Raw genomic sequence first — 15,188 nt, 5'->3', positions numbered from 1 at the left:
TATGCCCCTGAGAAAAGTGCTTCTGTGGAAGATGACTGTGGAAAAGCCATATTCAGGGAACAAGATTCTGTGCTGGAAGCGAGGGCTTAGATAAGAAGACAGATCTGGAACTCTAAGAGCCCACTAAAGAAACTTTTTTAAAGGAAAAAGATGTAGCTACATTTGGTCCTGAAACTGACCAAATTTTTATTTTTTTATAATAAAATTTTTTTATTATATTATGTTAGTCACCATACAGTACATTACATCCCTGGTTTTTTGATGTATAGTTCGATGACTCATTAGTTGCGTAAATTTTTAAAATCAATTTTGATTCGACATTTAATTACCAATGCACATTATAATAGCACCACCTTGTGGAATATAGTAAAAATTCACTCATGTCTTTAGGTAGCTGCTCAGTTTGTGTTGCTGGGGGTACCTGAAACACATTCAGGAATCCATAGGGACAAAGCTATTGTCATAGTAATACCCAGATGCCATTTGCCTTCTTCTTTGTGTTGGCATTTGCACTGATGGTGCAAAAGCAATATGGGTAAAACTGTAAACACCTTAGCATGAATCATGCAAGTGTTCTAAAATTACATTATTTGTCCTTGTATTCTTCACTGCCAAAAAAGCTAGTTTACTTAAGAGTATTCTTATGAAGTAACAAAAATAAAATAATTTGGAACAAAGCCATAGGAACTCATGGCACAGCAATTCACTTTGTTGTCAATTTTGCTTGCAAAAAAAAAAAAAAAATCTCCAAGAACTAAGGAATCTCTGCTAGTAGCACAGACTTGTGAGCATCACAGAGAAGAAAGTTGTGTTTTAATCCTCACTCCTGCACTCATCAGCTTTCAGTTTCAGTTTTCTCAACTTATCTAAAAGGGAGATATTCCTAGGAGTTGCTGCATTGATAAATTGTGAAGATTGAAAACTGATAATTGTTGACTCTTCTGGTTGTCCTCTCCTTCTCCCACTGTCAAGAATTAATCAAAGCATTTAATCTTCACAGAAACTCTATGAAGTTGATTTTTAAAGTTTTTATTTAAATTTGAGGTAGTTAACATACAGTGTAATATTAGTTTCAGGTGCACAATAGAGTGATTCAATACCCAAAAAACACCCCATGCTCATCACAATTGCACTCCTTAATCCCCATCACCTATTTAACACATCCCCCAACCCACCTCCCCTCTGATAACCATCAGTTTGTTCTCTATAGTTGAGTCTGTTTCTTGATTTGAATCTCCCCCTCCCCCGCCCCGTGCTCATTTGTTGTGTTTCTGAAATTCCACACATGAGTGAAATCATATGGTGTTTGTCTTTCTCTGACTGATTTATTTCCCTTAACATAATACTCTCTGGCTGCATTCATGTCATTGCAAAAGGCAAGATTTTATTCGTTTTTATGGCCAAGGAATATTCCATTGTAAATATATACCACATTTTTCTTACCCATTTATCAGTCGATGCACACATGAGATGTTTCCATAATTTGGCTATTGTAGATAATGCTGCTCTAAACAAGGGGGTGCACATATCCTTCTGAATTAGTATTTTTGTATTCTTTGGGTAAATACTCAGCAGTGCAACTTCTGGATCGTAGGGCAGTTCTATTTTTCGCTTTTTCAGGAACCTCTATCCTGTTTTCCACAGTGACTGCACCGGTTTGCATTCCCACCAACAGTGCAGGAGGGTTCCCCTTTCTCTGCATCCTCGCCAATATCTGTTGTTACCTGTGTTGTTAATTTTAGCCATTCTGACAGGTGTGAGGTGATATCTCATTGTAGTTTTGAATTGTATTTCCCTGATGATGAGTGATATTGAGCATTTTCCCATGTGTCTCTTGTCCACCTGGATATCTTCTTTGCAAAAATGTCTGTTGATGTCTTCTGCCCATTTCTTAATTGGGTTATTCATTTTCTGGGTGTTGGGTTTCATAAGTTCTTATGTATTTTGGATACTGACCCTTTATCAGATATATCATTTGCAAATATCTTCTCCCAGTCTGAAGATTGCCTTTCAGTTGTGTTGATTGTTTCCTTCACAGTGCAGAAGCTTTTTATTTTGATGAAGTCCCAAAAATGTATTAATTTTTTAATTAATAAATTTGATTTAATTAATAAATTTAATTAATAATTTTGTATATTGCTTTTGTTTCCCTTGTCTCAGGAGACATATCTAGAAATGACTGATGTCAAAAAGGTTACTGCCTGTGTTTTCCTGTAAGACTTTCATGGTTTCAGTTCTCACATTAAGGTTTTCATCCATTTTGAATTTATTTTTGTGTATGGTGTAAGAAAGTGATCCAGTTTCATTCTTTTGCATGTAGCTGTACAGTTTTCAAACACGATTTGTTGAGCAGACCATCTTTTTCCTGTTGGATATTCTTTCCTGCTTTATCAAAGATTAGTTCACCATATAGTTGAGGTTCATTTCTGGAATTATCTATTCTGTTCTATTGATCTGTGTCTCTATTTTTGTGCCAGTAGCATACTGTTGTGATCACCTGTGTAATATAACTTGAAGTCTGGAATTCTGAAGCCTTGCTCTTCTTTTTCAAGGTTCCTTTTGTTATTTGGGATCTCTTGTGGTCCCAAAATTTTTAGCATAGTTTGTTCTAGGTCCATGAAAAACGCTGGTGTTATTTTGAAAGGGATTGCATTAAATGAACAGATTGCTTTGGGTGGTATAATTTTAACAATATTTATTCTTTTGAATCGTTAGCATAGAATGTCTTTCCATTTATTTTTGTCATCTTCAATTTCTTTCATCAGTGTTTTACAGTTTTTAAAGTATAGGTTTTTCACCTTTCTGGTTATATTTATTCCTAGGTATCTTATTAGTTTTGATACAATTGTGAACAGGATTGATTCCTTGGTTTCTTTCTGCTGTGTCATTGTTTATGCATAGAAATGCAACAGATTTCTGTACATTAATTTTGTATATTGCAACATTACTGAATTCATGTATCAGTTCTGGCAATTTTTTTGTGGAGTCTTTCAGGTTTTCTATATAGAGTCTCATATTATTTGCAAACAGTCAAAGTTTGACTTCTTCCTTGCCGATTTGGATACCTTTTATTTCTTCGTGTTGTCTGATTGCTGTGGCTAGGACTTCCAGTCCTATGTTAAATAACAATGGAGAGTGGACATCCCTGCCTTGTTCCTGACCATAGAGGAAAAACTCTGTTTTTCCCCATTAAGGATGATGTTACCTGTGGGCTTTTTTTTCATGTATGGTGTTGATATGTTGAGGTATGTTCCCTCTAAACCTACTTTGATGAGGCTTTTTAACATGAATGGATGTTGTAATTTATCAAATGCTTTTTCTGTACCTATTAAGTGTTATATGTTTCTTATCCTTTCTTTTATTAATGTGGTGTATCATGTTGGTTGCTTTGGGAATATTGAACCACCTTTGCAGCCCAGGTATAAATCTCACTTGATTGTGGTGAATGATTCTTTTAATGTACTGTTGGATTTGATTTGCTAGTTGTGTGTGTGTGTGTGTGTGTGTGTGTGTGTGTTTCAAATCCACAGATCATTAAGATTTTTATTGAATTTCTCTTTTTTTCTTTTTTATTCTTTTTTCTTTTTTTATTATATTATGTTAGTCACCATACAGTACATCCCTGGTTTTTGATGTAAACGTCGATGATTCATTAGTTGCGTATAACACCCAGTGCACCAAGCAATACGTGCCCTCCTTAATACCCATCACCGGCCTATCCCAATCCCCCACCCCCCTCCCCTCTGAAGCCCTCAGTTTGTTTCCCAGAGTCCATAGTCTCTCATGCTTCATCCCCCTTCTGTTTATCTAGTTTTTTATTGAGAATTTTTGCATCCATGTTCATTGGGGATATTGGCCTTTTTTATTGAAATCTATCTGGTTTTGTTATCAGGATAATGCTGGCTTCATAGAATGAATTTGGAATTTTTCCTTCCTTTTCTATTTTTTGAAATAGTTTGAAAAGAATGGGTATTAACTCTTCTTTAAATGTTCGGTAGAATTCCCTTGTGACGTCATCTGACCCTGTACTTTTGCTTGTTGGAAGCGCTTGATTACTGATTGAATTTCTTTGCTGGTTATCAGCCTGTTCAAATATTCTATTTGTACTGTTTCAGTTTGAGTAGTTTATATGTTCTGGGAATATCCATTTCTTCCAGGTTGCCTAATTTGTTGGCATATAGTTTTTCATAATATCATCTTATAATTCTTTGTATTTCTGTGGTGTTGGTTGTTATTTACCTTCTTTCTTTGTGATTTTATTTATTTGTATCCTTTCTCTCTCTTTTTTTTTTTTTGATAGGTCTGGCTAGGGGTTTATCAATTTTATTAATTTTTTTCAAGGAACCTGCTCTTGGTTTCATTGATCAGTTCTACTTTTTTATAAAATTTCTATGTCATTTATTTCTGCTGTAATATGTATTATTCATTTCCTGCTGGCTTTAGGCTTCCTTTGTTTTTTTTTTTTTCTATTTCCTTTAGGTGTAAGATTAGGTTTTCTTATCTGAGATTTTTCTTGCTTCTTAAAGTAGGCCTGTATTGCTATATACTGCCCTCTTAGAACTGCTTTTGCTTCATCCCAAAGATTTTGGACCACTGTGTTTTCATTTTTATTTGTTTCCATGTATTTTTAATTTTTTCTTTGATTTCCTGGTTGACCCACTCATTGTTTAGTAGCATGTTGTTCACCTCCACGTATTTATGGTCCTTCCAATTTTTTCTTGTAGTTGATTTCTAGTTTCATAGTGTTGTGGTCAGAAAATGTGCATGCTTTGATTTCAATATTTTTGTATTTGTTGAGGCCCGATGTGACCTAATATGTGCACTATTCTGGAGAATGTTCCATGTGCACTTGAAAAGAATGTGTATTCTACTGGTTTAGGATGGAATATTCTAAATACATGTGTTAAGTCCATCTGTTCCAATTTGTCATTCAAAGCCATTATTTCCTTGTTTATTTTCTGCTTAGGAGATCTGTCCATTGATGTAAGTAGGGTGTTAAAATTCCCTATGCTTATTTTATTATTATCAATGAGTTCTTTTTTGTTCACTATCGTTTTATGTATTTGTGTGCTCCCATCTTGGGTGCATAAATATTTACAATTGTTACATCTTTTTGGTTGTCCTCTTTATTATGGTATAGTGCCCTTCTTTGTCTCTAAAACAAAAAAAAAACAGTTTTTGTTTTAAAGTCTATTTTGTCATACTAGAAATAGATATAGATATAGATATAGATATGTATAGCTACTCCAGCTTTACTTTGACATCCATTTGTTTGATAAATTTTTCTCCATCCTCTCACTTTCATTCTGCATGTAACTTTAGGTCTAAAATGAGTCTCTTGTAGGAAGAATATAGATGAGTCTTGTTTTTTTATCCATTCTGACACCCTATGACTTTTGATTGGAGCATTTAGTCCATTTACATTCAAAGCTATTATTGATATATATGTATTTATTGCTATTTAATTACTTCTTTTGTCATTGTTTCTGGAGATTTCTCTCATCCTTTCTTGTTTTTGTAACTTTTGGTCTCTCTTTTGTATGCTGAGTCCCCTTTAATATTTCTTGCAAGGCTGGTTTTGTGGCCATGAACTCCTTTGGTTTTTCTTTGGGACACTCTGTCTCTCCTGTTCTGAATGATAGCCTTGCTGAATAGAGGATTCTTGCCTGCAGATTGTTCCCATCAGAAAACTGAATATATCATGCACTCCCTTCTTGCTTGCCAAGTTTCTCCTGAGAAATCTCCAGCTAGCCTTAAGGGATTTCCCTTGTAAGTTAAGGACTTCTTTTGTCTTGCTGCTTTTAGGATTTTTTTCTTCATCATTATATATTGTAAATTTAATTACAATATGTCTTGGTGTTGGCCTTCTTTTGTCCATTTTAATGGGAGTTCTCCCTGCCTCCTAGATCTGAATGTCTGTTTTCTTCCCCAGATTAGGACAGTTTTCAGCTTTTATTTTCCCAAATAAATTTTCTTCCCCCTTTTCTCTCTCTTCTTGTGGAATTCCTACCATATGAATGTTATTACTTTTGATGGAGTCAGGAATTCCTGAAGTCTATTCTCATGTCCCATAATTCTTCTTTCTGTCTTTTGTTCAGCTTCATTGTTTTCTATTCTTTTGTCTTCTCTATTACTAATTCATTCCTCTTCTTCCATCCTGCTGTTTATTGCATCAAGCCTGTTTCCAATATCACTTATTACTCTCCTCATATCTGATTCATTGTTCTTTAACTCTTTTATCTCTGTGTTAAGTGTCCCCCTGATGCCTATTATTCTTTTCTCAAGCCCAGTGAGTATTCTTATGATTGTTGCTTTAAATTCTCTATTAGGCATGTTATTTACATCTGTTTCACTTAGATCTCTGTCTGTGGCCTTAGCTTGTTTTTTCATTTGGGATAAATTCCACCCTCTTGACATTTAGTCTAAGCTCTGCCTTCTATGACTTAGAAAAACCTATAATGTCTTCTGCTCCTGAAAGTAAAGTCCTTATGAAAAAGAGGTCACATAGTGTCTAGGTCAAGGCACTTCAGGAATTGTCTCTGGTTTGTGCTTTGTGTGCTCTGCTGTCATGCTTTGGTTGCTCTATCGTTGAGGCCAGTGGTCTTCGAAGGCTGTCTTTTTTTTCCCCCTGTGGGCATTGTGTGTTGAACCCTCATCTTATAACACTCACAAACATTAGTAATTGATTAATGTCTTAGAAATAAGACCAAAAACTAAGTCTCTAGATGAAAATGTCAGGAAAAATCTCCCTCACTTTTGCACAATCTTTTTTTAGACATGTGTGATGAGAAAGGTATTTTGAGTTCCCACCAAGGCATTTTTCAATATAACAACCCTGTTCACACTGAAGCTAGACATTTAGAAAAGGAACTGATGTTAGGATTCCTGCCACAAGTTCCCACTTTGCTTGCAGGGTTGCATTTTAAAATAACCTCTTGGAGATGTGCCTTGAATAGTGACATCTTCCCCAACCATGTTACAAGTAATAGTGTATTGATGCCCTGCCAGCTCCTGCTCATTTGTGACTGGGGATGGAAAACTGTCCTTTTCCCCAGCTCATTTCACCCCCTATTTCTGGGATCTGTCAGTAATAAATCATATAACTTTACTCCCTTTGTGTGAGCATATTAAAATTGTGTTTTCAATCAAAATTGCCCCAAAGTGGGAGCTTGGATACTAAGGGACTTACCTGCTGACACTGTGTAAGTGGCTTATGCTTCTTTATTTAGCAGGCCATTGTCTGTATATTCTTAATTTAATACATCAACTACCGGTCCCCTGACACAATAGAATATCAAATACACAAGCAACCAAAGCAAAAATCAAGTGAGACCACATCAAATTAAAATAGTTCTGCACAGCAAAAGAAAAAAAATCAATAAAATGAATAGTCAACTTACAGAATAAGAGAAAATGCTTATAAACTATCTATCTGATAAGAGGTTGATAGCCAAAGTACATATGGAGCTCATACAACTCAGTATCAAAAAAAACAAATAACATAATTTAAAAATGGGTAGATTACTTGATTAAACAATTTTCCCAAGAAGACATACAAATGGCTTACAAGTACTAAAAAGGTGTTCAACATCAGCAATCATCAGCGAAATGCAAACCAAAACCATACTGAGATATCATCTCCTCCCTGGTAGAATGCCCATTATAAAAAAAAGAAGAAAGAAAGAGAGAAAAAAAGAAAGAAAGAAGAAGAAAAAGAAAAGAAAAGAAAAGAAAAGAAAAGAAAGAAAAAGAAAAAGAAAGAAAGAAAGAAAGAAAGAGAAAATTCTGGAAAGGATGTGGAGAAAAAGGAACCATTGGGCACTGTTCTTGGCTATGTAAATTGGTACGGCCACTTTAAATACAGTATAAAATTTCCCCCAAAATCTTAAAATAGAACTACCATATGCTTCAGCAGTCTCACTTCCGGGTGTATATACAAAGGAAATGGAATCACTGTCCCTAAGAGATGTCTGCACTCCCATGTTCATCACAGTATTATTCACAATAGCCAAGATATGGAGACAACCTGTGCCTGCCAACGGATGAATGGATAAAGAAAACGTGTGTGTGTATGTGTGACTGGCTGGCTGGCTGGCTCAGTGGGGAGCCTGCTTCTCCCTTTCCCTCTCCCTCTCCCCCGCTTTGTGTGCCCTCTCTGTCTCTCTCAAATGAATAAATAAAAATCTGTTTTTAAAAAGGAGATACATATATCGGGATATTTTTCAACTATTAAAAAATAAGGAAATCCTGTCATATGTGATTACATGGATGGACCTTGAGGGCATTATGCTAAGTGAAATAAGTCAGAGAGAAAAACAAATACTTTATGTTTTCACTTATATATGGAATGTAAAAACACTGAACTCCTGATGGTTACAAGAAAATGGGGGGATGGGGTGCCTGGGTGGCTCAGATGGTTGGGCGTCTGCCTTCAGCTCAGGTCATGTTCTCCAGGTCCTGCAATCGAGCCCCACATCAGGCTCCTGACTGGCTCAGCAGGGAGCCTGCTTGTCCCTCTCCCTCTGCCTCTCCCCCTGCTTGTGTGCTCTCTCTGTCTCTCTCTCTCTCAAATGAATAAACAAATTGTTGTCATTAAAAAAAGAGATAGGGAGGGGGGAATGGGGAGTTGTTGTTCAAAGGTTACAAGCTTTCAGTTATAAAATGAATAAATTACATGGTACTAATGTATAGCATATTGACTATAGTTAACAGTCCTGAATTTTATACTTGGAATTTGCTTTGAGAGTAAGTCTTATACATACTCAGCATAACAACAAAAAATGGTAATTATATGAGGTGATGGATGTGTCTACTAATTTTTTGTAGTGTTACAGGATTTTTTCTCCATTGGTGCCTGCAGATTCTTGGTCACACCACTTCGAAGAATGAAGAGGTAGACCAGACAGATAGTGGGCAGCAGAGCAAGGTTCGTGGAGTGATATCAAAGTGATAGCACAAAGCTCCTGAGGAGGGAGGGGACCCGAAAGGGTTACCATCAGGGGTTTCTAAGTCTAAAGGTTTTTATGGACTTGTTGACAGGCTGTTTTAATCTGATTAACCCTCCCTGGCTTGTCATCCAATCAGGCTTTTGTCACCTATCTATCACATGGGAAAGGGTGGAGGGCTCCTTCCAGGGTGGTGTAAAATCCTTTTAAAGGTGGCTTCCTCTTAGAGTTGGGGGGGGGCTTATTGTCCCCACCTGCCTTTCTTCCAATTATCCATCATTCCCCCTTCTGAAGAAGTAACCCTAACTGTCATTAGGGAAAAAGGGCAACAACTGATCATAGCTACTTCCTGCTGGTCAGGGGCATTAACTGGGGTGGCAGTCAGGATTCCTCTCATCCCGGCCAATCAAAGGGTCCCCTATAGAAGTCTGGTTTGACCTCCATGTGAGGCTCTACCTTTTGGAGTTTGATGACCTTTCTTCTGGAAGATACAAAGCAGGTTAAAGTAACATTAAAGAAGATTTATCTTCAAGACTAGTTTGACTCCCTCTCTGGGCTCACAGAAGTATTTCAGTTCCTGGTTAGGCCCTGTTGGGGATCAGGGTTTGACTCTGGAATGGTGGATCTGGGCTTCAAATTCAGGCACTTTGAGTGTTGTCGGAGTGGCTCAAATCACTGTATGTGGGCCTTCCCAGACCGGCTCTAGAGAGGTGAATAAAGGAGGAAGAGTTCTAATAAGCATTTGGTCCCCAGGGTGAAATGGGACACGTTGGTCATTTTGGGCTGGGAGCTGGGAAGCTCCAGAAGAGCTTGTTGAAACCTTGAGAGATGACATGATTCATCAGATCGAAAGACTTCCTTGTCTACCAGTAGGTCATTTACAAGGAAGGGTCTCCCATATAAGATCTCAAAGGGACTCAACTCCCTTTTCATGGGGGTGTTCCTAATTCGGAGTAAGGCAATAGGGAGTAGAGATACCCAATTTTGACTTGTTTCTTGTGCTAGTTTTTTGAGGTGTCTTTTGATAATTTCATTAATCCTTTCTACTTTTCCTGAGGATTGAGGTCTCCAGGTACAGTGTAAGTTATAATTGCCAAACCTTGGACATTCCCTCTGTTACTTGGTACTTGAAGGAGGGACCATTATCACTCTGAAGGGACTGGGGCAGTCCAAACCAAGGGATGATTTCATTTACTAGTGCCTTTATTACTTCTGAGGCTTTTTCGGTTTTACAGGGAAAGGCCTCAACCCAAAGCATGAAGGTATCTACCCAAACTAAGAGGTACTTGTACCCATGCATTTTAGTCATATATGTGAAGTCCATCTGCCAATCTTCCCCAGGGTAACTTCCTACTGTCTGTATGCCTCTGGGGATTTGCAGATGGGAGAACAGGTTATTCTTCTGGCAAACACATTTTTTAAAATGTTTTTAATAGTTCTATCTAAATTTCTCCCTGTAAAGAGTTTGTGGATCATTTGTAGGGTTTTATCTCGAGCTAAATGGAAGGTTTGGTGTAGGGTTTTTAGGACCTTCCTTTAGTTAGTGGCTGACAGGTGAAGCCTACCATCCTCTGCCTGGAGCCAGTCTGTAGAGTGGGGAGTATATCACTGTTCTGTTGCCCATTCTCTTTACTCAACTGAATAGCAGTCTTTCCTGGGTTATGGAGCCATCCCAGACTAGGAGGGCAACCATAGGGGTAGTTAACCTCGTGGCCAATTTTGCTGCAGCATTGGCTAATCTATTCCCTTTGGATACTTCATCCATTCTTTTTTGGTTCTTCTTGCAATGTATAACTGCTACTTCTAGGGGTTGATGTACAGCTTGTAGAAGCTGTGAGATTTCCTGATGATACTTGTTAGGAGAACCTGAAGCAGTTAGAAAATGTCTCTCTTTCCATATTGTACCATGGGTATGTAAAACCAGGAAGGCATATTTGGAGTCAGTATATATGTTGACTCTTTTGCCCTTACTGAGCTTTAAAGCTCAGGTGAGGGCCCTCAGCTTGGCCAATTGGGTGCTTGACCCAAGTGGAAGAGGGTTACTCTCTATTGTTTCATATAAAGAAACCACAGCATATCCAGCCTTTCAGGTGCCTTGTTCAACAAATGAGCTCCCATCAGAAAATAAAGTCCATTCCGGATTTTATATTGGGGTTTCTTTCAAGTGTCCCTGGGCAGCATAGGTTTGGGTTATGATTTGTTGACAGTCATGCTCTGGCTTTGTGCCTTCTTCCAGAAGGAAGGTGTAAGGATTTAAAGTAGAGTAAGTTTTTATTTGCATGACTGGGCCTTCCAGGAAGAGTGCTTGGTATCACAGAAGACGGCTGTCTATGAGCCAGTGACTGCCAACAGCTGATAGGAGGAGTTGGATATTATGAGGGGTATAGAAAATAAGATCCTGTCCCAGAGTTACTTTTGTAGCTTTAGGAATCAAGAGGGCAGCTGCCGCCACTGCCCTAGGGCAGGCTGGCCAGCCACAGGCCACCAGAGCCAGTTCTTTGCATAAATATCCTACTGGCTGTTGAGTTGGCTCCTGGACCTGGGTTAGGACACCAAGGCCATTCCCTTTCTTTCTGTCACATTACAAGTTGTAAGCCTTCCCAGTAGGAAGACTTAAAGCTGGGGCACTGAGCAAGGCCGTCTTGAGATTTTTATCCTGGTATCCACAAGTGACAATACGCTGTTAGGCCCAAAAACCTCTTAACTGTTTTAGAGTCTTAAAGAGAGAGTAAGAAGCAATAGGGTGAACCCTATCTTCTCCCAGTCTCCTTGTCTCCTCTGAAAGGACCAAGCCCAGATATTTGACAGATGTCTCACATAATTGTGCCTTGGGCTGAGAAACCTTATATCCTCTTGTACCTAGGAAGTTGAGAAGTGTCTGAGTACTAGTTTGAATGCTTTGTTCAGAGGAGGCACACAACAGGAGATCATCCACATATTGTAACAGGACATAGTTCTCAGCTGAAAAATCTGTGAGATCCCAGGACAGGGTTTGTCCAAATAAATGGGGGCTATCTTGGAACCCCTGGGACAAGACTGTCCATGTTAGTTGGGTGGTTGAATTAGTAGGGTCCCCAAGTGCAAACAGAAACTGAGAATCTGGGTGAAGTAGAATACAAAAGAAAGCATTTTTTAAGTCTAAAACTGTGAACCAACTGGTGCCTGTAGGGATTTGAGCTAATAGGGTGTAAGGATTTGAAACCATGGGATAAATTGGGACTGCAGCCTCATTGGTAATGTGGAGGTCTTGTACCAATATCCATTCCCCTTTAGGTTTTTGTACCCCCTGAATCGGGGTGTTACATGGGCTGTTAAATTCTTTTAAGAGCCCCTGCTGTTTTAAACTATTTATGATTTTTAATAGGCCTTCCCCTGCCTCTGGTTTCAGAGGGTATTGTTTCTGGCAAGAGAAAGTCTTTAAGATGTATGGGCATGGGCACTGCAGTTAAGGCCCAACCTACTTCTCCCTCAGTTGCCCAGACCTGAGGATTGATATCAGCCTCTATTAAGGGGAGGCAATTGCTAGTTTTCCCAGGGGCTATTAAGATGAGGGTTCCTAAATTGGCCATAATGTCTCTCCCTAAGAGAGGTGTGGGACTCTCAGGCATTATTAAGAGTGAGAGAAAATTAGATCTCCCCGGGTGCATCTCAGCTGGTGAGAAAAAAAAAATTGGTTATGAGTTGTCCAGTGACACCCTTAACAACACTGAGTTTAGACAGTTGGCCTGGGGTGGAGAGTAGAACAGAAAAGGTGGCTCTAGTATGCAGAAGGAAATCAACTGGTTTTCCTTCTATTTCCAGACTTACCCAAGGTTTTGGGTTCCCTACCGTGAGCTGTTTTGGAGGAGCCACCTCGTAGAGCCCTAGGCCCCATCAGTCCCGATTGGGAGCATTGGTCACCTGAGCCCTCACAGATTGAGGTCCCTGAGGGCATTCAGATTTCCAGGTTCCCTTTATACAAGTGGGACAAGGTTTCTGGGGCCTTGATTTTCACCGTTGGGGCATTCTCAGTTCCAATGTCCCAGGCGGCCACAGAGATGGCATTTGATGCCAGAGCCTTGGGAGGCCGAGCTGGCAATGCCATTCAAGGCTGCAACCAAAGCCTCAGACTTCCTGTTTAGCTTCTGTTCCTTATTTTCTTCTTGGTCTTGATTGTAAAAGACCCACTGGCAGCTCATTAGAGCTCTTATAGGGTCTCCTCAGGGCCAGAAGGCAACTTTTGCAGTTTTTTTTGAATATCTGGGCTGATTGGGTCTTCAAGAATGATCTTGGCCTTGGGAGAACCAGGGAGATAGCTGTGTATCTAATGAGAGCCTCTCCCAATCTTTCTAAGAAAACTGTTGGTGTTTTCTTCCTGAGTTTTTTGACAGCTAGCATCATGTTTACCAACAGACCCAAAATAACCTTTGCCAGAGACTTTGAAAGCTATCTTAACAATTACCCATGAAAACTTTCAGACAGACAAGATTAACCACCATTTTTTACCAACAGACCCAAAAATCCTTTAAAAGCACAAACCTGTGTCCAGTAATAAATGCTTTAGCACTTTGTCCTATTTGGAAAAGACCAAGATGTAGTCCCATTTATCATCCAAGCAAAACTTTCTTAACACTTACCCATGAAAACTTTGAGACAGACAAAATTAACCATCATTTTAACGTGAGCTTATTTGACCTTCAGTAAACCTAGATAGAATCATTCCCAGTTCTAAACCTCATCAGCTCAGACAGATGAGCAGATGCCATGCTTTTTCCACCAAAGTAGAAATATGCAGTCCATTTCAGGCCAGAGAAGACAAGGAAATTCCCCAAAACAAAGGGAGTTTCGGCAGCTGCTTCAGAATATTCCTTAAATTCTCTGTCCTGAGATAGACTAACCACAGTTGGCTCAAATGATAGCCATTAACCCAGGAAATGAATAAGAAGCCCCCATATATTGCTCAATCCCTCTATGAGGCAGGTATGGAAGTGAGAGCGATACCAGTTTCCAAGGGGATCATTAGGATCCTGATGGGGTCTTGAGGAGGTACAGCCTGGGCTCCAGTTGGAAACTGAAACCACCCATGGGTTCATCCATTCCTTGATCCCTGTATCTTTCAGCAGCGGCCAGAGCCCCACACTTTTCTACTTCAGAAAGGGTCTGATTTAACAGAAGCATTATATCCAAGTTTGGAAAACTTTGAGGTTCCCTTTCATCTCAGGTTGAGTAAGAAACAGGTGGGGCTAGGTGATCAGGCTCACAGAAATCCCAAAAAGGTGGAGGTGTGGGGAAACCAGAGAAGGGAACAAACCAGACCACCCTGCCCTGGCCGTGTGGGGTTGGTGTCTTTCTGATAATTACCTGTGACCAACAAAGAATAACCAGATCCTAAAAAGGAAGTAGCCATTGAAGGTGTTATTACTAGTCCTTGCTCAATGGTGATATCAATAGAAATGTTAAAAGAGATTTAAGTTCCCTGGTTAGCTTTCTATAAAAGACCAACCCTAAAGACCCTCAGGTGCAACCCTGTCAGGACCCCCTCTCGCTCTTGAGAGCTTTTTATGCATCTTCACTTAATAAACTTCTATTGCTTTACTCACTCTCCTTTGTCTGTGAGATTCATTCTTCGACTCCATGAGACAAGAACCTAGCTCTCCTGTTTCAAGGTCCCTGCATATTTTCAGACCACAATGCTTTGAAACTGGAACTCAATCACAAGAAGAAATTTGAAAGGAACTCAAACACTTGGAGGTTAAAGAGCATCCTGCTAAACAATGAATGGATCAACCAGGAAATTAAAGAAGAACTTAAACAATTCATGCAAACTAATGAAAATGAAAACACGTCAATTCAAAATCTATGGGATATTGCAAAGGTGATCCTAAAAGAGAAGTACAGAACCATTCAAGCCTCTCAAAAAATTAGAAAAATCCCAAATGGACAAGCTAACTTTACACCTGAAGGAACTGAAGAAAGAACAGCAAATACGGCCTAAACCAAGCAGGAGAAGAGAAATAATAAAGATTAGAGCAGAAATCAATAAAACAGAAACTAGAAGAAAAGAACAGATCAATGAAACTAGAAGCTGGTTCTCTGAAAGAATTAATAAGATTGATAAACCTTTGGCCAGACTTATCCAAAAGAAAAGAGAAAGGACCCAAATTAATAATCATGAATGAAAGGGGAGACATCATAACCAACACCAAGGAAATATAATTTTAAGAACATATTACAAGCAACTATATGCCAACAAATTAGGTAATC

Source organism: Ursus arctos, chromosome X (assembly GCF_023065955.2).
Source record: "Ursus arctos isolate Adak ecotype North America chromosome X, UrsArc2.0, whole genome shotgun sequence".
Classification (NCBI taxonomy): Eukaryota; Metazoa; Chordata; class Mammalia; order Carnivora; family Ursidae; genus Ursus; species Ursus arctos.
This window is presented reverse-complemented; position numbering follows the sequence as displayed.